Source organism: Megalobrama amblycephala, linkage group LG2 (assembly GCF_018812025.1).
Source record: "Megalobrama amblycephala isolate DHTTF-2021 linkage group LG2, ASM1881202v1, whole genome shotgun sequence".
Taxonomy (NCBI): domain Eukaryota; kingdom Metazoa; phylum Chordata; class Actinopteri; order Cypriniformes; family Xenocyprididae; genus Megalobrama; species Megalobrama amblycephala.
This window is the reverse complement of record NC_063045.1, coordinates 6,035,482-6,056,330: the sequence shown is the minus strand read 5'-3', so window position 1 is coordinate 6,056,330 and position 20,849 is coordinate 6,035,482. Positions and strand designations below refer to the sequence as shown.

Sequence of the window (20,849 nt, the reverse complement as noted above, 5' to 3'; positions counted from 1 at the left end):
TTCCTCAATCGTTCTTTCAACTTCATTTTGATTTAAAATTCAACATTCTAGGAACGTTGATTTGTAACATTCCAAGAACATAAAAAGATAAAAGACATTAAATCTCTGAAGATCTGATTAAACAACTCCACAAACAGCATTACCAGCTTCACTTATTACTAACCAGACTGACTTTATTTCTGTCACACGTCTACAGAAGATCTTATTGAGAATTAACAGAGATTTAGATGTTGATGCCTTATTGAAAATGTTTGGTTTGGGTCACCATCATGGAGGTCAGTGTTTGCTTTAGTTGTGCTCTTGACCCTTGACTATTGTAAAGTTGTTTCTTTATGCCGAGTTCAGACTGCACGATTTTAGCCCCGATTTTGGCTCGCCGACAGGTTTTGAGAAATCGCCGACAAATGCCCGAAATCACAAGCAAATCGGAACTCGTTCACGTGAGTGACAATCATGCAGTGTGAATGAGCAAAGACGCGATCTGAGAGAATCGCCGACGAGTCGCCGACGCCCGTGAAATATTTGGCATGCTAAATATCTGGACCTGTCGGCGATTCAAAATCCTGCAGTGTGAAAAGTGTTCTGACTGAAAACTACATCGGCGATGACCGACAGCCAATGAGAGAGCAAGATACAGAGCAGCGGGGAGTTTGGGGAGGAGTTATAGACCACAATATCAGCAAGCATGGCTTCATTTCAGATAAACATTACAATTCTATCAAACAGAAACAACGCACAAACATTTGCTTGACCATCCGCAACAGCAGCACATTGAAAAGTTATGTATTTACCTCCAACTCTCGTTGCAGAACACACAATCCACAGTCTCCCCAACCATTTCCTCCTCCATATTCTTTTTTTTCTTTTTCTTGTTTTCGCTACAAATCAGCGCACCGGCAATTCATATTGCAAGCTTCTTGCCGGCTACCGTTTTTAATAATAATAATAACTCCGGTCTTGCATGATATCGCGTTGTTTCCTTGTCACATCTCACGTGTGTTTGGTTGTGAAACGTAGTTTGCGTGCCAGACAGAGTTGTCGGCGATTCTTCCTATTATAAAGTCATGCAGTGTGAAACCTTCTGTCGCCGATCCATCGTGCAGTTTGAACACAGCAGCGACTGAATGCTGGCCAAGATAGTCATGCAGTGTGAAAAGAACAGTGACCCGACTGCTTTGAAAATCGTGCAGTCTGAACTCGGCTTTAGCAGCAATTGCAGCTGTTTTCAGAAAACCATGAAGCATGTCACCATTGTAGTGTTTCATATGCTGAATGTTCATGTCTCTAAGTGTATAAATGAAACAAAACTTGTTTAAAAAAAAAAAAGTTAACAATGACAGTGTTAATTATGCACTCACAGATATCAACATTCAGCATCTGAAATGCAACAGTGATGTTACATTATTTACACATTGGTTGAGTTTTATACTTTTCAATAACATTTCAATTCCTTAAAGGTGCTCTAAGTGATCCTGGGTGGAGTAACTTTCTGTTGATGACAAAACAGAGGCTAGCTAGACCCTCCCTCCTCCTCCTCCTCCCCCTCCCCTCCTTGCTTCCTGAAACAGTCATGAACGCGCATTTAAAATCATTCTTGTCGGTTATTGGCTGGAGCGTGTTTATTATGTTTTGTGGTCCAGGCTGGACCAGTTTGTTTTTATTGCCATTTCCGGAGCTTGTGGCGACTACAGAGACCGCGTTTTTTACAGTGTGTTCAGGGGACAGACAGCTAGCGGATAGTGAGGAGATGTTTGCTGTATGTGACAAAAAATGTTTTGGCCTAAAAAAGCGTGACATCACTTAGAGCACCTTTAAGTCAGCAATTACAGAAAACAAGTATTTTAAACCTCTTTAAAACAGTCATTCATCTGTTATTAAAAGATTACAGAATTTTGTTATAAGAACGTTCTTTAAATATTCAGTGTTGGTTCTGGGAACATTAAAAACGTCCAGTTTTCAAACATGTTGATCTGATTAATCAGTGCAGAATTTTTTTCTGAAAACATCTACAATTGCTGATAAAGAAGCAACTCTACAATAGTCAGGGCTCAAGAGCTCAGAATCAAAGCTCAGTCAAATCTTCAGAGATTTCATGTCTTTTATCTTCAGTTCATCTAAGGCTGTGGCTGAAGAAAGTTGTAGTTTGTGTTCTTATTTCTCTTTCTTTCAGTGTTTGTTCACAGCAGGTGTTTGAATGATTGAAAGAATGTTTCAGGAACATCATACTAACCTTTAAATAACATTCTACTAACATTAAGGAAACTGGACATTTTCATGTTCTTGGAATGTTACAAATCAACGTTCCTACAATGTTGAATTTTAAAACAAAATTAAGTTGAAAGAACTTTTGAGGAACATTATACCTTATAAAAACGTTCCTCTAACGTCAAGAAAACTGGACATTTTTTTACATTCCCAGAACCAACACTGAATATTTAGAGAGTGTTCTTATAACAAAATTCAGGTGCCTGGCAAGAAATAGAATAGTGTACAAATGTATTCAGTACAGTGTTGTTCAGTGCAAGACGAGACGTAAACGGATTCCACAGTTAAGGTATTTTAATGAAAGAACGCAGGAGAAGGCACACACAGGTACATTTACACAACAAACAAGATCCGACAGGGAGTGAATGGAGTGAGTCCGTTATAAAGGGAGTGCTGATGAGGAAGTCCAGGTGCAGGTGATGAGTGCTGATGGGGAGATGATGAGGGAAGTGAGTGCAGGTGTGGAGAACAGAAGGATCATGGGGAATGGAGTCCAGGAGACAAGGGATCTGTGACAGTACCTCCCTCTCCCGGTAAGCGCGTTCTCGCGCCGTGTAAACAACCAGGGAGGGGGGTGGGCGTCTTGGAACCTCACGCCGGTGTGGGAGAAGGACGGACATGACCGGAGGTCTCCAGGACGAGTCTATGAGTCCAAGCCGCGGGCGGCCACGGCGGGTCAGGAGCCTCAGCAGGAGTCCGAGGAATGGTGGGGATACCTGGGTTAGAGCAGCTGGTTCGGCGGCAGCGGCTAGAGATGCTGGCTCGGCGAAGGAGACTGGAGATGCTGGCTCGGCGGCGGCGACTGGAGTAGGCTTTCGGAGTGGAGTGGTCACTGGAAAGGTGGCGAACTTCAGTGCTGACCTCATAGATTTTATCATGGTGTCTGCCACCTTGGCTACCAGGTCAGCACTGTCAGAGACCCACTTCCTACCCCGGGGAAACGTTGGCTTCCGGGAATGGACGGGACCGTTGAAGCGGTATGTGTAGGGCTCTGGGGTGTGGTGAGCTGGCAAGGCCTGGTGAATCTCTGATGGGGCTGGACTGGGAGGAAGTTTATCTTTTTTAACTTTATCTACTTCAAAGCTAGAACCATTTAAAAGGAGAATCAGATTTAAAGAATCAACTAGGGAGAAATTACAGGCAGGTTCGCTATTGCGAATAATGTCACTGTCCAGTCCCATCAGAAATACAGCATTGAGGCTGGCATCAGGCCAGCCCACCAGATAAGAAACCTCCAGAAACTCCTCCACATACCTCTCCAACAGTCTGCCACTCTGCCTCAAATGGCATAGCCGGTCCTCTGCCTGGAGAGATTCTGGACACGGGAGTCAGGTAAATACCCATGCTTCACAAGTGAATATCCAGCAGTTTGGTCGGATCTTCTGTCACAGTACGCTGGTGTTGTAGAGACGAGACGTAAACAGATATCCACAGTTAAGGTATTTTAATGAAAGAACGCAGGAGAAGGCACACACAGGTACATTTACACAACAAACAAGATCTGACAGGGAGTGAATGGAGTGAGTCTGTTATAAAGGGGAGTGCTGATGAGGAAGTCCAGGTGCAGGTGATGAGTGCTGATGGGGAGATGACGAGGGACGTGAGTGCAGGTGTGGAGAACAGGAGGATCATGGGGAATGGAGTCCATGAGACAAGGGATCTGTGACAGTTGTTCAGTGCAAGATTTTGATGTTATTTAAGTTAAACTAATAGCCTGCTGTATGTAACAATGATAGAGACACTGCTGTTTTCATTTTTTGGTAAGTATGGCAAAAATATTTTTAGTAATGAAATTTTAAGTAAATAACAAATAATGTAAAGGAAAGTACATTTTTGAGTTTGAGACCCCTGATGCAGTGATAGTAGCTCATTCATGTGCAAGAGAGTTACATTTTACAGAGAATGTTTCACAATAATAATCCTGGTTAATATCTGTAAAGTAAATGTTTTTGTAAAACATTTTTTAAAAAGTTAGGATATTTCATCTTCATTTAACAGCTTCTGCCATTGGCACAGTAGGAAAAGGGGATTTAAATAAACAACAGAACTGTAATTTGACCACCATCTTAGTGCACACTCATTGTAAATATTAATAACATTTCAACTGTAACAAGAAGTCAGTAGCCGACTGTTATTAGACCGTTATTAAATTATAAACTACGTGCAAACCGTTTTTTGTTTAATTCATAGTAATGCTCTGTTACGTGCACGTGTGTATAAGCAGGCACAAGGATGAAGGTGAATACAAGGAGTAGTATTTAATAATAGAAACAGGCAGGAAGCTCAATATACACAACTAAACATCAACGAGAATAGACAAGGAATGAAGAACACAGGGTTGGAATTTAACAAGATAATTAACTGGACACAGGTGAATGAAATGACTAATTAAACAGAATGGGGAAAACTGAGGGAAACAACAGTAGACATGTAACACTTTCACATAATATTTTGCAATCTTTACTGCGCTTATTTCGGTCATTGGTAAAAGTAGCAGGACATGGTGATAGAAATAGGCCCATTTATATATATTTTACAAACAGATTGTTGTCCACATCACGCTACATTCCTTATAGCTACAGGAGGTTCCCAGTTACTTTCACTTTTCTAGTGAAACAACCGCGTGAAGCAGCAAGAATGAACACTTTTATGAATCAGACATTCATATTTGTTGTTAAAAAAAAAAAAAAAAAAAAAAGGCGTGAAAATAAATCTTTAAATTAATTTGAAAATTAATCTTTAATTTACCTGGACATTTCTCTCTTTCCATCAACGAATTATTTTATAATTGAATGCAAGTGTTTGTGATAAAAAAAATAAAAAATAAAAATAAATAAAAAAAAAAGTTGACATGTAGATGGTTTTATTCGTCAAAGCGTTAAAGAACGTGACGAAGCGTCACTGCGTCATCGCGCAGTACTTTCTCTTTCGACGACGCTAATGCATAGAAAGACCAGAGGGCTATTGTGTATCAATTGCTGCAATGATTTTATTAGAAAAAGTCTGGAAGCTTCTACTTAGTATTGTCTTTTCTGCTCTGGCATTTAATCAGTCATGGTAAGACATTTAATCTTATGTTATTGTCTCTCTTATCTAATCAATTTACATTCAACAAAAACGCGTTTATCATTTGTATTTTGCAGTGTGTGTTTTTACTTGACCTCTGTTAGACATGTAGGCTTGCAGACATCCCACCAATCATTCAGACACACACACACACACACACACACACACACACACATCAACAGTAAGTTTATGAATCTCAACAATGATGTAAATGATGCAGTGCATGATGGGTACCACTCATTGGGTTTTTCCCATTTCATCCTTGTTTCCTTTCCTTGCGCCTCAACTCCACCCTGTAGGATGTGAGGGAAGAAAATGAGATCAGAGGATCCAAGGAAATCTTATTTGCACATTGAAATAAGTGTCACTTCACATTATCAGCCGTGCTCAAAGGATCTGTCCTTATATTGTTGAAGTTTAGTTATTTAAGAAATTAAAATTAGGGCAAGATGCCCTGTTGAAATATTTTGAGATGTGTGGTTTGTTTAAACTGCAAAGGCAAAGCATAAATTAAAATGGTTGTGACAGATGTGAAGGATGAGGTTATTTTAGACGTGCATTAGGTTTCTTGACGAGAAAGACTTCTGTACAGGATACACCTGTGTGTCCTCACTCATCTTCTGGAAGCTTCCTCACATTAGAGAATTGACATGTCCTTCAAGATGGCTAACTTTGATTGGTTTACAGGTCACAGGCTGGAGGATGGAGGAGCGAGGAAACGAAGCATCAATTTGAAGCTCCCAGCATGCATTGTAGGCATGAATTAATCATACATCTGAATTGTCTGTTTTTTGTTTTTGTTTTTTTTAATTCTTGCTATTTGCTTTTTTTGCTGTTGTTTTGTTGTGATTTTAGTTGCCTGTTTCGTGATGTTCAGTGTTTATCTGACTATTTTGTTGATTGTCATCATTTTTAAGAGTCATATGCTGATTTGTGACGTCTCTGTGTCTAAATGAGGACATTGTGTAGTGAGCTTTCTATGCACTAATGTGTTTTTGAAATTCTTCAGATTGTCACTGCTGGATCTCATGCTGTAGAGCTCAATTCTGTTCCTGGAAATCTAACTTCTTGTTTAGCTCAAACACTGATCCAACACAACTGAAGCAGCTAATTCAGATCTTCAGGAGCACATGATAATTACAGACAGGAGTGTTTGATCAGGGTTGGATCTGAACTCTGCAGGTCGATCTCCAGGAACAGGATTGAGCACCTCTGCTGGAAATCACTGATGTTCTTCTGCTGTTTGTTTGCATGTATATTATGAATCCAGGCATTTTTGTCTTTTCACAATCTTTATGATTCCTGTTTTATGATGTTATTGATGTTATTTAGCTCTTAATGAACTGTTCATTTTTTCTTCAGGTGTGTCTGGTGTTGATAGAGAAGAAGTGTCAGTGTCAGTGATGGAGGGAGATTCAGTCACTCTACACACTGGTGTTCAAACAAACCAACAAGACAGAATTAAATGGTATTTTAATGACACTCGCCTCGCTCAAATAAATAGAAATCAGAGTAAGATCTGTACAGATGTTCAGTGTAATGAAGGTACTGAGAGATTCAGAGACAGACTGAAGCTGGATCATCAGACTGGATCTCTGACCATCATGAACATCACAGACACAGACTCTGGACAATATAAACTGAAGATCATCAGAAGTGTTACGAATGGAGACTCAGGCGGGAGATCCAAGTGCAGCATTTATTAGAAGTGAGAGTGGTCGTACAGGCAGGGTCAAAACAGGAACAAACAGGAACAGTGAGGAACAGGCAGAGTCGTAGTCAAGGGACAGGCAAAGATCAGGACAGGCAGCAACGGGTCAAAAACAAGAAACAGGCAGGAACGATAACAGACAGGCAGACAGGGAAATAACGCTCGAATTGTCACAGGGTGAATCAAGACTTCGCAAATGGGTGGTGTGTGTGAGAGTCTTATATAGTCCTGATAATGAGCTGCAGCTGGGTGTGGTGATTAGTGATTAGTGTGAAGTGTGTGCAGGTGAGTGGCAGAGAGGATGATGGGAGATGTAGTCCGGGGAGTGACAGGAACAGACGGTGATCGTTACATAACGCCCCCTCCCGGAAGGCGCGTCCTCGCGCCGTAAAAGGAACAGCTAGGGAGGGGGGGTGGGTGCATTGGAGATCTAACGGCAGATGGGGACAGAATCTCCAATGCAGCCCCAGGGACTCAGGCAGCCACGGCGGGTCAGGTGCCTCGGGCAGCCACGGCGGGTCAGGAGCCTCGGGCAGCCACGGCGGTCAGGAGCCTCGGGCAGCCACGGCGGGTCAGGAGCCTCGGCAGCCACGGCGGGTCCGGGGCTTTGGGCAGCCACGGCGGGTCAGGTGGCTCGGCCAGCCACGGCGGTCAGGTGGCTCAGGCGACCACGGCAGGTCAGGTGGCTCGGGCGGCCACGGCAGGTCAGGTGGCTCGGGCGGCCACGGCAGGTCAGGTGGCTCGGGCGGCCACGGCAGGTCAGGTGGCTTGGGCGGCCACGGCAGGTCAGGTGGCTTGGGCGGCCATTGCAGGTCAGGTGGCTCAGGCGGCCACGGCAGGTCAGGTGGCTCGGGCAGCCACTGCGGGACAGAGTCCATAGATGACCACGGCGGGTCAGAGTCAATAAATGTCCATAGTGGACCCCAGTCCATGGGTGGCCATGACGGTACAAAGGCCGATGACGGCAGTGGCCGGGCAGGCAGTGGCCGGGCAGGGTCCCCACCCACAAGCTCCCCACCCTCAGGCACACTGCCCCCCCCAAAAAGTTCTTGGGGATTTTAGCGGGGCCCGTCGCAGGTTCGTGGGCAAGGAGTTCATGTGGCGCCGGCAGGGCCAGGCGTGTGGGTGAAGCCGGCAGGGCAAGACGCCTGAGTGGCGCTGGCAGGGCTGGAAGCCTGGGTGGCGTTGGCAGGGCTGGAAGCTCGGGTGGCGTTGGCAGGGCTGGAAGCTCGGGTGGCGCTGGCAGCGCAAGGAGCTCGGGTGGCGCAGGCAGAGCGAGGAGCTTGGGTGGTGCTGGCAGAGCGAGGAGCTCGGGTGGCGACGGCAGGACAAGACGCTTGGACGTAAGAGGGGGAAGAACAGATGGAGCCCTCTTCCTCCTCCTCCTCCTCTTCCGAGGATGAGGCAATGGTTCACCGACTGGAGCGGTTTCTGGAGCAGACTCACTGGCTGAAGCGGGTTCTGGAGTGGACTCCATGGCTGGAACGCCCCCTACCTCCGTGAGCACCGAAGGGGCGGCCATCTTGCCCGTAGGCACTGCAAAGCAGCCATCTGTCCATCGCGTCCAGGGCGCTTGAGTCCATGGCAACTGGTGAGCTTGAGTGCGTTGCAACCGGCGAACTTGAGAGCGTTGCAATAGGCGAACTTGAGAGCGTTGCAATAGGCGAACTTGAGAGCGAAGCGGCCGGCGGGCCTGAGAGCGTAGCGGCCGGCGGGCCTGAGAGCGAAGCGGCCGGCGGGCCTGAGAGCGAAGCGGCCGGAGGGCCTGAGAGCGAAGCGGCCGGCTGGCTTGGGTGCGAAGCGGCCACCGGGCGTGAGAGCGAAGCGGCCGGCAGAGGCTTGGGAATGCCAGCCACTCGTGCTGAAGTCAGCGGAGGATCAGCCACACTGGAACATAGTCCTCTGCGCCCTTGGATAGATCCAGAGACGTGACGTGACACTGAACGGTCAGCTGAGACGTGACGTGACTCTGGGCGATCAGCGGAGACGTGACGTGACTCTGGGCGATCAGCGGAGACGTGACGTGACTCTGGGCGATCAGCGGAGACGTGACGTGACTCTGGGCGATCAGCGGAGACGTGACGTGACTCTGGGCGATCAGCGGAGACGTGACGTTGCTCTGGGCGATCAGCGAAGGCGTGACGTTGCTCTGGGCGATCAGCGAAGGCGTAGACTGGTGTTGTTGTGATGGTGGCCGCCATTTTGTGAATGCTTTCCTGAGCGGCAGCCATTACGTGATTCTCTGTGGTGTCGGAATCCTCCGCGACACCCACAGTAAACGGAGAGCCAACAGTCAACAATGCATAGTCCATAAAACAAGTAAGTGAGGAACGTGGTCCCTCTTGTCTCAGTTTACTCTGAAGGGGTTGGTTTATGCCATCGCAAAAAAGTCTATAAGAACACAGTCAGGCCAGTCTGCATAATGGGCAATATCCAGAAACTCTGAATGTGGTCCTCCAGGGAACTATTACCTTGACGAAGGTGGATGAGACATATAGCTGGGTCCATTCTGAGGCTGGAAACGCTTGTAGAAGCTGCTGGATCGTAGTTGGCGAAGTCTTCTGTTACGAATGGAGACTCAGGCGGGAGATCCAAGTGCAGCATTTATTAGAAGTGAGAGTGGTCGTACAGGCAGGGTCAAAACAGGAACAAACAGGAACAGTGAGGAACAGGCAGAGTCGTAGTCAAGGGACAGGCAAAGATCAGGACAGGCAGCAACGGGTCAAAAACAAGAAACAGGCAGGAACGATAACAGACAGGCAGACAGGGAAATAACGCTCGGAATTGTCACAGGGTGAATCAAGACTTCGCAAATGGGTGGTGTGTGTGAGAGTCTTATATAGTCCTGATAATGAGCTGCAGCTGGGTGTGGTGATTAGTGATTAGTGTGAAGTGTGTGCAGGTGAGTGGCAGAGAGGATGATGGGAGATGTAGTCCGGGGAGTGACAGGAACAGACGGTGATCGTTACAAGAAGCAACAGCGACGATGATAAGATCTTCAGTGTTTCTGTTCATGGTGAGTCATTTTGTTTAAAACCATGTCTTGTACATTTAAATCACATCATTAATGTGTATTTTTTCTAGTGACATTCAGAAGTATTTTTTCTCTTTACCTGTATATTAATTCACATACAGTATAAAGATAATTTTTCAAAATACATTTACTGTTAAAGTGATATTTGTAGATTTAAATATAAATTGTAATCAGTATGGTTTAAACTTTAAAATGTTTAATTTTTCCATTGGTTTTCGGTTTTGACAGTTGGATTTGCTCTGGAACACATGATTGACCGTTTCTCATCATATCATCTCTGTTCATCTTTTCTAATCATCTGAATCTTTTATTTCATACTCAGTGTTTTTTTTTAGTTCATCACGAATACAAAGTGTAAAAGATTAGATGTAAAATATATTTACAACACAAAATGTGAATAAATGTTGCTTTTCAGACTGAAAGTAAAGAGAGCATGTTTTATCTTCTTCATATGCAGTTTTCATGTTATATCCCAGATAGCAAGCCACCATTGAAACAATGTTAAATCAGTGTTAATGTATCAACATTAACTGCATTGAATCAACATCACGTTTACACTTGCAATTAATGTTGAAAAATTTTTGAAATTTCACTGGAGATCAGAGTAAGATTTGTACAGATGTTCAGTGTAAAGAGAGATTCAGAGACAGACTTAAAGTGAATCACTCTGGATCTCTGACCATCACAAACACCAGAAACACTGACTCTGGAGAATATACACTAAAGATCAACAACAGCAGATTCAGCATCATTAGGAGCTTCAGTGTTTCTGTCACATTTAGTCATTAAATGCATTTTCCTTTGAGCAGTTTTAGAAAAACATTCGGTCCCACTTTATATTAAGTTGCCTTAACTACTATGTACTTAGACTTTCAGTAAATATTAGATTATGCACTTATTGTGTACATGTTTGTGTACCATGTAAGTACTTATATTTTAAAAACATGTGCATGTAATTACATCTGTAATTAATTTCTGTAATTACATTTATAATTACACTGTTGACCCATCCCTTACACCTTACCCCTACCCATACCACCAAAGCTTTCCCTAACCTTACCCGAGTCCCACCTCAGTAGCAGCTAAAGTGTTTTGCAATTCAGTATGAACTCAATAAGTACATTGTACTTATTTTTTTATGTAAGTACATAGTAGTTAAGGCCATCCTAATATAAAGTGAGACCAAACATTCATTAAATTTAAATCGACCCAGTAAATTTTCATTGTGGCCTGTTTGAAAAAGTGAGCTTTGACTCAACATTAAAAAAATAATTGAGATCATCTCTATCATGTTCAAAACAGACTTACAATTTTGAAGTCTGTTGTTAAAAACAAGAAAAGTGCATGATATCAGTCAGTTTCTCTGTGAACATTGTTTTGTGTTGAGCTCACAGTGATGATGCTGTTTAAGCTGCTGTTGCTCAAAAACACATCCAGATGGCGCAATTTACAAGTTGAATCAATATCATGCAACTTTCTGCTGAAAATATAAAGGTGTAAATATCAATCAACAGTATTGGTAAAATTAATTATCAGATGATTTCTATTAATAATGACTCTGTGTCTTCATCTGTTCCAGATTCACGGTTCGTCTTCAGCTGCTGCAGCAGGAATAAGTGCTGTTGTTGTTGTTGTTCTGCTGTTTGTGACTAGCAGCTTCTGCTGTGATTAAATATTGCCACACCAACAAGATAAAATGGCAAGTATAACACACAGCTGATTATACAAAATATAAATATGAGATTTATTGTGCAAAAAGAATCTTTAGAAATATGTTACAGTATGTATTAGTTTCCTAATTGACCAAAATAAGTGTTTGTGTTTTCAAACAGGAACTGGGAAAACATGCAAGGATTGTCAGGTGAGATACTGTAACGAATCATCATTTAGGCTGGGATCCATTTGCATGCTTTTATTAAAAGAGAGTAGTCGTACAGGCAGGGTCAAACAGGAGCAGACAGGTATAGCAGGGACAGGCAGTATCATGGTCAGATAACAGGCTAGAGGTCAAGACAGGCAGATATCACTTACAGAACAGAGTACCAGGCAAGGGTCAAAGGCAAAACAAGACTTTGCGATATACTTCTTCTTCTTCTTCTTCTGGAGTTAATGGCGGTTGGCAGACCAACTTAAATGGTGCATTCCCGCCACCTACTGGATAGGAGTGTGGAGCGCATAATGGTTGGGAAGTTTGAAAACAATAATTTAAAAAAACATGAATAAATAAAAAAAATAAAACAGCTCCGAATATCGCGATATACGTGGTTGTGTATCTCAAGATTCCGAGTCTTTACTATGTGACGTGAACGCAGGTAATGGGTATCAGCTGTAGCGGTAATCAGTCCAAGGCACGGGATTATGGGAAGTGTAGTGTGTATGCGAGTTTTGAGTCAGCTTGGGAGACGGCTCCATTTGATGGCCAGATGTTTTATGGGAACCATCGGAGTCACTGTCTCTAGTGACAGATACTCTGTGCACTAAATCTATCTGCAAAAAATAAAAAATAAAAAAAATTTAAAAATAAATAAATAGGTCACGATTTACAGCAGACTGACAACTGTAGAACTGTTAAAGGCCTGCATATAATTTCTAAAACAGAACTTGGTGTGACATTATTTCAAACAAAATCAGGCCAAAATCAAAGTTTGTTTGGATTTCACTAACAGCATTCATTAACCCTTAGAATGCCATGACTGTTTCGACAATTATAGTCATATTTGATTGCGTTCAGTACTTGCTCTGCAGTAAATCGCTGAGACCATTTCATGTTTTCCTTATTACTTTTGTTTTCTGTCTGAACGAGTCGTCACTTCAGCATTGTGTATCAGACATTGCCACCTTGTGGAATAAAGGTGAATTGCACTTATTCCGTCATCTAAGATTCAATTATTGTTGTGCAGAAAAAAATATATGTACACTCATACACACCTCGGGTCGTTTGCGACCCTATACAATTTTTACAAAAAATGAATACAAAAATAGGCATTCTTTTATAATTTTATGATTTTTTTCTTGTTATATTCTATTATAATGAATTGATTGAGGAATACCAAGAAGGTTGATGTCTAACTTTAAAAAATGAACGAGGAGGAGGGTAGTGAATGACGTCCCGGGTCACTAAAGACCCGAGGTATGCATTTAAGGGTTAAAATCTGTAATAATTGTAATATTTTGTATAAGCATAAGAGTATATTTTTGAAACATTTGGTTTGACAAGGGCATCCTTTTGGTTAGACAGTTGTTGAATTATCAAGGGTTATTTAATGTCTTATGATGTATCCCCTAAAGAATTTGCCTCTGTAATTGGCGCTATTTCTTCAGGGTGCTGTTTCTTTATGTAGAGGTATTTCATACTCATGTATCTTTATTGCATCAGCTGATACTTTCTGTGGTAAAGTTTGTTTTTCGACAAGCAAAAATAATAAGGCTATACATTCCCTATTTCAAAAGGAAGTAGCACGTAAACCACGTCATTTCCTATTGGTCAAGGTTTCCTAACTATTAATTGTCTGGCTGTTACCTAATAAATATATTATTACAAATAAAGTCAAGGAAATTTCATTCAAGATATTACATAAACGTTACCCTGCTAAACATTTTCTATCCAAGTTTAACAAAGACATAGATGTATATTGCTAATGTTTGTTTAATGCAGTCAGAAACTGTACCTCATATTTTTTGGCATTGTCATTATTCAAGGAGTTTACGGTGGGAGGTTTCTAAATTATTAATGACAAATTGATATGCAATTTTCATTTGTTATATGAACATGTCATATTTGTTTGTTTGTTTGTTTTTTTGTTTTTTTTTTTCATTTATGAAAAGAGTCTGGAAAATGAGGCATATATTAATAATTTGGTGATTATATTTGTTAAGTTTCATATTCATTGATGTAAATTTAGTAATCAGCAACCTATTATTTCTGTGGTATTGAAAGAATTCAAAACCGTTAATTTATTTAATACATTTAAGATTTTGTGAAATATCAAAGCCTTTTATTGTTTTTTTATTGAGAGGAAAGCGTGCAGCACATATTTACATATTCATCTAAACTCCACTCTCAGCAGTGCAGACGGCGTCTGGATGATTGCATGCAGTATATCGTATATTAATATATTAGCCTTGAAATGAAGGAAAAAGTAACTTCATGAGTATATCAGGACCTTAGGTGGTGTGTATCTGTTTGTGTTTTCTGTGTGAATGTATGTGTAGGTTTCATTCAGAAATCATCACATAGAAACACCAATTTTAAATTCACATATTTAAGAGATCTTGTGTTGTTTCACTTCAGAATGAAGAACAGGGATCTTTACATTAAGCAAATATCAGAGGGAAAAACTTAATTTTTGTGTTTGTGTAACTCAATAATTAATCCTAAATGTTTGTTTTAACTTCTATGAATTTGTTCTCTTTTTTCAGGAGATCTTGTGTCACAGCACAATTTTTTCCTACCAGTAGGAAATGGCTGGTGGTCCTCCCTCCGACTGAGATGGCCTTCAATACTGGTGCAGGTGCAGGACTGTCAACAGCAAAAACAAATAATGACATTAAACAAAGAAAAGAGACTGAAAAAAAAAGTAAAGATAAATGCATAAAACCCAGTACTAGTATAGATGAGATGAGAATTGTGCTTTAAAGGGATTGTTCACCCAAAATAAAAATAGTCATTTACTCACACCCATTCCCGTAAGACTTTTGTTCATCTTTGAAATAGCCTACAAATAAATATACTTGCATTAAAACAAAGATTTGTCCATCTACAGACACCACACAGCTACCACTTTGATGCTTCAGAAAGTTCATAAAGATATTGTAAAACGATTCCATGAATTTTAGCAGTTTAATCCAAATTTTCTGAAGAGACACAGCAGCCACCTTATATGATGAACAGATTGACTTTAGGTTTTTATTCACAGTGATCAGCACAAATAGTTATTGTGGTGGCTCAAACAATGCTGCATAACACGAGAATGAACCTCACTGGTTCTTCTGCTTGCGTTCATAAATGTTTATATGTACATAAAAAGAAAAAGTTAAATATGTTCATTAAATAATACAAGCCTCTTCAGAAAATACAGAATAAACAACAATTCATATGGATTAGTTTTATGATTTCTTTATGAACTTTTTGAAGCATCACAATGGTATTTGTATACTGTCAATGAAGGGACAAATATCTCAGATGTCATTAAAATATCTACATTTGTGTTTTGAAGATGATCAAAAGTCTTAAGGGTTAGGAATGTCATGAGGGCGAGTACAAATTAGATTTCAGGTAAGTTAACTCCTAAATCTGCACTCGGCACATTTTTATGTCCTTATTTAACACCTGATTCAGATCATAAGCTCATTCTTCAGGGAGTTCCATGACTTGGACTGTGGCTCCCCAGGACCACGATTGAAAAGCACTGTGTTATGGTATTTACAACGACAATCATAATTTCAAAGTTCAAAATTACATTGCAGCAGTATTTTAACCTATGGAAGAGCACAAGTCTGTCTTATCGTAGTCTTCTTTCTCATCACTGGACTATGTTTTTCCAGGGTGTCATGGACAATCTGATTAAACACGACAACATTACGGGCTACAACTTGAGACTAGTAAAATGATGGAAGGTAATTACATACACTGTTGCCAACTATTTTCAAAGGAAAGTAGCTAAAGCCTGCCCAAAAATGCGTAAATTAGCATATTTATGACGTCATCACGTCAGCTGTATTCTGCCTGCCTAAAGTGTTTTCTCTCCTAATCCGTGCTCACATACTGTATTTTAATACAATATAATATAATATAGCCGAATGTCAAATAAAGCTGTTCTCATTTCCTATATATAATATAATTTATATATAGCCTATATACATTTTATTTTTTTTTTGTCTGGCAACAGAACGAGTATGATATAATGAATGACATTTTTATATATTTGTAAATTACATTAATTCACATAATATAATTCTTTAAATATAAAACAAAGGAGAATCAGAAATAGTCTTTAGTCCGTGGCAACACTGTGTGCTCGTGTGTAGCTCGCTCATTCACGTCTGTCAGATGCTGTGAACTCGTGCTGCTGCTTCTCTCAGCCACTCACTGAACAGAGAAAACGCCGAGAGAGGTTTGTCCAAAAAGTCGCTAGATTTGTCGCTAGGCGCTTTTTTGAAAAATAGTCGCTAAAGGGGTCTGAAAAATCGCTAAATCTAGCGACAAAGTCGCTTTTGTTTTATACATTTTTGCAATATTACTTGAAACTGTCTTTACTAACTGATAAAAGACTATTTATTAGGTGCACTGAAAGGAATAATATTAATATACATCATCTGTACACGAGGTAGGGCCTTAAAAACATCAGCCAATCGTTTGTGCGATCATCGAGTTTTGGGAGGCGTTCCTTCGAAGTGAGCTGTGAAGGAGGGGGTTGTTCTTACGCATGCGCTCATTTCAAAAACTCAGTAACAGTCTTTGGATTCTCAGTCGACGAAAAGATCCTCTTTAGCACCTTTAAATTCATTATTTAATTAGTTTAATTCGTTATTTTAATTTATTTTTTAGTTTAATTCATTATTTATTTTAGTTGGTTAATTCATGGTTTTATTTAAAAAGGGAAAAGAAAGAAATTTTGATGTGGATGTGAAGACATTAATAATTGATTTAGTAATGTTTTCATGTATTTTCAAATGTCTTATGCAGAGTTTATATATATATATATATATATATATATATATATATATATATATATATATATATATACACATATATATATTAGATGAAAAGTTGTCTTGTGCCTTGGCCCCTTTAAGGGAGCGTGTTAGGCAGCTGTTCATGTTATACAAATACTTCTGATTCTGATTAAAGAAACGTGAATTATCACCATTGTAACCTGTGTTTTATTTATGTTATCCACGCCGAAGAGACCGGAGTGTTCACAGCAGAAAATAAGGGTTACACATACATACCTGTTTGCCATAACATCCAAGCTAAATCTGTTGCTGGCCCTTGCTTGCTGGTTTTGCATTGCTCTCTCTTTATGGTCAGACAAAGAATGAAGTACATGTGCTGGAGGTTGAGGATCTTGTGTGTGACTAAGAGAGAACAGCAAAACAATTTAATGTTTCATGTCTATAAAGGCTACAGATAAAACATTTACACCATTATATTTAGGGAGACCTTAAAATAATGCCTGAAGTGTTAATATATTTAAAGTCACTGGTAGTGTAAAATAGGCACATAATATCAAAACATTGTTATACCCCTGCATCGAATCGTATCGCATCGCAGAACTTGTTTGAGGTATCGGAAAATATCGTATCGCTGGCTATGAGAATCGATATTGTATCAAATCGTGATGAACTGTCCGATTTACACTCCTACTATAGTCATTATAGTGATTCAAAAGTTATCCAGGGATAATGTGATGGTGTATTGTGTGTTTAAATACAGTTGTTTAGTTATTTCTCTACCCAAAAGCTGTGCGTGCCAGTCACCCTTTAGCTTCTCCCACGACACGCCTCCAGGCACTCGGCTGTTTTCGGAAAGACTCGGAACTGTGGGGGCAGTATCTAGGGCATTTTTTTTTTTTTTTTTTTGTAACTTTCATGTAACAAATGTTTTGTTACCTGTAACATTGTGCCTTTTGTGAAGCCTTTAAGATACTGTTATGTTTATGCATTTGTGTGTGTGTGTTTTACGAAATGAGAAATGGTCTTTTTGTGTTACCTTACACACTCCTATGTTCATGAACAACCCTGTAGATTTATGTGAAGTACTTGTACATTCTGTAATGTGATTTTTCTTTAACTTAAAGTGAACTAATTTTACTCAGGCTAGCTAGATGTTCAAATCAATACATAGCAATATGATCACATGAGTCTAATCAACTGATTTTAAAAGGTATTTATTATGTGTATTTATTTTAGATGAAATTGATGGCTGTTCTTGAAAAGGTGAACTCTGTTCTGACACTGATGACACTCTAGTAAAGTATACATATTTGTCTGTCAGACACTCTTTGAAGAAGATGCCAAATGAAATTGATTTTTTCATATGAACAATAACTGTAGTAACTAGGGGGAATTATATGTAAACAGGTCAAAGTAATCAGAAAAGAAAATAGAAGTAAATGGATAGCTGTAATTCACAGACACTGGAATCCATGCACAGAAACATGGTCTTGCTAAACTAGCCTATGTTGTTAACTAGCCTGTATATGTATACCTTGGTCACTTTTTAAGTAATTACTAATGATATTAACTTCATCAAAGCAAGTTTGCATGTTTTTATTTGACACTTAACCACAAAAATACACCCAAAATGTCAAGAAAAAAATTTATTTTTACAAGAATTTTACAAATCCGGCTTCTGAAATCTCATCACAATAATTCAGAAAAAAACATATAATTTTGTTTCATTCTTTTAGCAGTAAACAGAACTAATCAATCAAATCTGTACAAAAACTGGATGTCTTTATGCAATTAAATACAAATTCACATACTAGTCATGAACACAGCGATAGGCTTGGTAGCTATTGCTATTATTAATTATCATCATCAGAATGTCATGGGGAAAAGTGACAGGGGTGAAATACAGGAGGAGGTTCTAGCCAAGAATCTGTGTATTTATTCCCTTGTGTTTCAGTCATTGATTGGTGGTCATTAGTTGACATGTTTCCATCCAAAGTGCTTATTTAACTCGTGCATAATATTGTAATATCTCACAAAATATTTGCAAATAAAACATCCATTTCCATCCATTGAGTCTAGAAGAACAAAATTGTCACTTCCTGATGAACTGGCATTAAAGATCTCTAAGAAAATTAAGTATGAGTACCAGTGTGTATTATAATTTTTGTATATAATTTCTTGCATCTCAGAGTGCACAGAAGAAACACAATAAACATGGCCATGTTTTTTTACTCCCAGGGGCAGATGTCTGTTTTTTGGGAACACAGTTGTGTAAGACAGTTCTGGGAAGTAAATATACAGAAACAAACACTTTGATGACAGACTTTGCTCAGTCATTTCAAAATGACCAAAACATTTCAGATGTTGTGCAACAAGATCCATCCACAGGTTAGTCCAATTATGCCGTCCCATCATGCAATTCACAACTTTTTTTGATGCACATCGAGGAATTTATTTGGGTAAATGTGTTTCCATCAAGAATTTATGTCCATCTTGGTGTTTACATCCAGGGATTTTTTTTTTATGTGATATTCCAAAATGCACATAAAAAATAGGTGGATGGAGCTATTGTCCTTACACAACTTTGTAAAGCTGCTAAGATCCTCACTTTTCCTTATCTCTGCTATACCAGTGACACCAGGAAGAATAACAAATGTTCAGCGACAAACAAAGAGAACAAATTTAACAAATGAACATTTTTTTTTTTTCTGAGGTTTACGGTTAAAGTTTTTATTATTGAAAATAAATTTACATCTGCATTTTAAGCTCAAGCTTCTGCTACTGTCTCCATCTGTAAATGTTGCCACTACTCTCAAGTGTTACAGTCTGGAGCCCTGTTCTAAAAAAGAAGTGTGAGATCAAGAACAGTTCCTCTTAAAAACTCCTCTTGCCAGAGCTGAAAATAACTACTTAAACTAGCAGAGCTTATCTGCAGGATTATATGACGCCATGGACATGAAAGTGATGACAGATCTGATTGATCATCTTCTTATGGCAACCGGTGCATACTCCACCTGATCCTCCACCCGATCCTTCACCTGATCCTTCACCTGAATCTCCACCTGATCCTCCACCTGATTCTCCACCTGATCCTCCACCTGATCCTCCTCTTTATTATCCTGTATAAAAAAGAAAAAGAAAAAGAAAAGAGATGAAAATTCTAAAAATGAGAAGTGTGACCCTCTTAGAATGACCTCTTGTGACAGCATTTGACTTTCTGACTTCAGTGATTTGCATGAATATGAAATGTAGAAAAATAAATTACTTGATTTTTTCTTGAACTATGTTCTTTGGCAGAGCAACTTGAACTAGGAATCTTACCGAGTTCTGTGCTTTTCTCTTGTGGAAAGCTGGTTCAGCATAAGTGATCTCTTCTGCTTGAGTCTGAACTGTGTCTGCAAAAACAATAACAGATGCATTAACAATAAAACTAGACCGGTTTATTTTGCAACATGTTATTATTAGGGTTGTCAAAGATTATGCTTTAATGTATGCATTTAAATATTATGTTTAGACAGCATGAACACATTTAATTAACTTATCATACACAGTGGCCCAGTTTCACAGACAGGGTTTAGCCTAAACCAGGATTAAGTCTTAGTTGAATTAGGATATTTAATAAATGTACAGGTGCTGGTCATATAATTAGAATATCATCAAAAAGTTCATTCAAAAAGTGAAACTTGTATATTATATTCATTCATTACACACAGACTGATATATTTCAAATGTTTATTTCTTTTATTTTTGATGGTTATAACTGACAACTAAGGAAAATCCCAAATTCAGTATCTCAGAAAATTAGAATATTGTGAAAAGGTTCAATATTGAAGACACCTGGTGCCACACTCTAATCAGCTAATTAACTCAAAACACCTGCAAAGGCCTTTAAATGGTCTCTCAGTCTAGTTCTGTAGGCTACACAATCATGGGGAAGACTGCTGACTTGACAGTTGTCCAAAAGACGACCATTGACACCTTGCACAAGGAGGGCAAGACACAAAAGGTCATTGCAAAAGAGGCTGGCTGTTCACAGAGCTCTGTGTCCAAGCACATTAATAGAGAGGCGAAGGGAAGGAAAAGATGTGGTAGAAAAAA

General features: G+C 39.8%; 1 protein-coding gene and 1 long non-coding RNA gene across 3 annotated transcripts in view; one reads left to right on the top strand and one right to left on the bottom strand.

The window, feature by feature from the left end:
• The window catches only part of LOC125263285, a 1,003,076-nt gene that overhangs the window by 636,061 nt on the left and 346,166 nt on the right, over positions 1-20,849 (top strand). The window lies entirely within an intron of this gene.
• LOC125263324 lies at positions 18,383-20,377 on the bottom strand. The gene is made up of 2 exons (XR_007183803.1): positions 20,073-20,377; positions 18,383-19,870 (listed from the first exon to the last, which is right to left on the bottom strand). It is a non-coding gene; the product is annotated as an uncharacterized LOC125263324 (long non-coding RNA).